The sequence below is a fragment of the Pteropus vampyrus genome, unplaced genomic scaffold (genome assembly GCF_000151845.1).
Source record: "Pteropus vampyrus isolate Shadow unplaced genomic scaffold, Pvam_2.0 Scaffold66, whole genome shotgun sequence".
Taxonomy (NCBI): domain Eukaryota; kingdom Metazoa; phylum Chordata; class Mammalia; order Chiroptera; family Pteropodidae; genus Pteropus; species Pteropus vampyrus.
Window position 1 is genome coordinate 3,903,455 of NW_011888847.1, and position 1,458 is coordinate 3,904,912.

Consider the following 1,458-nt stretch of genomic DNA (forward strand, 5'->3'; position numbering starts at 1 on the left):
ACCATGTCTAATCAATGCAGGTAAACTTGCAGAGAGTCAGAGAAAGTCCACAGTTGCTATTAGCCCAAGGTAGGCTCTTAGAACTGGGCTTCCTCCCTGATTCCGTGATTTGTCTATCAGATATTTACGAAATGTCTATTAGGAGCCAGGTACTATGCGAGGCACTATGGCTACAAAAGTTAATAAGTAATAGTATTCTCTTACCCCAAAGAGCTCTCATTGTTTTGGGAAGGAGCAGACATAAACAATGATAACACCAGTGTGGTACGGGTTCTCAAGAAGACTGTGGTACACCTTATGGAGAAAATGAGCTTTGCTCAGGCCTGAGTTAGAGTGCCGCTGGCTGTGAGTTCGATCTTAATGAATCACCAATATAGAGTAAATAAGATATCTTTAAACAGAAACACACAAAAACAAAGTTATAGACATTGACTCATTGATAAAAATTGTGAACAGAGGCTTATAGGTACCTAACCCCATTATTTCCCTTGGAAGCAATGGTTCAGTATCTATTATTCAGTGTTCAGATTTGATAGAACATAACTACTGCAAATGAGAATCTACCATCAATAGGATAAGAGATTTGTGGAGTTAGGTAGAAGCCCTAGGCATTTTGGAGTCAGAGTCCTCCAGAGCTTGCAAGAAATAGTTTGGCAATAACTGCCCCTTTAAATAAAGACTCAGAATGTGTGGAGCTTTGGGAAACACTTACAAAGATGTTCTTTATTGTTTTTTTTTTGTTGTTGTTGTTGTTTTTAAGATGTTCTTTTCCTATCTTTAAAGAAGAAGGCCCAAGATCTTGGCCTGTCTTGCTCCCAGTTCTGGTTATATCCATTTGGGTGAGTCTCTGTCCAGCGTGTCCAGAGCTAGAGGCTGCTTCGACTCAGCCCGTTCCCCTTTTCCCCCTTCCCGTCCTTTCTTGTGTCTCAGCCCAGAGACCCAGTTCTCTGCCAATTCTTTTTTTCCGATGCCCATTTCTTATCTGCCCAGACTTCTATGTGTAAACTGCCCCTGATTTTGTCTACTCTCTGCACTGACTCTCTCCTTTAAGTGCCTATTCCACTCAATGGGGCACATCCAATGGCAGATTCCAGCTCTCTCAAACTGCCCCATCCTGCTGCAATGGCCAGTGCCATGGTTTGCATCCGAGTACAAAGGCTGCCAGGATCAGAAACGTAAAGAAAAGGATGATTACTAAAGGGATATGGAAGCATCTTGTAGAAATAAATTCAGGCCTCTTGGGAACTGAAGCTGGTAATGAGGAAGCCACAGAGAGTCAAAAAGATGCCCCATTCCCTCTTTTTCTTTCTATCTTTCTGCACCCGTCTTTTCCTCCTTCTAGCCTCCTTCTCCCCGTTTGTATTTTTCCTCATCCTTAGCTTCTCTCTCCCATTGTGCTTTATTCTCTTTGCAGACCATCTCGCTCCGCTTTTTCTGGCCACCCTCTCCCCTCTCCAG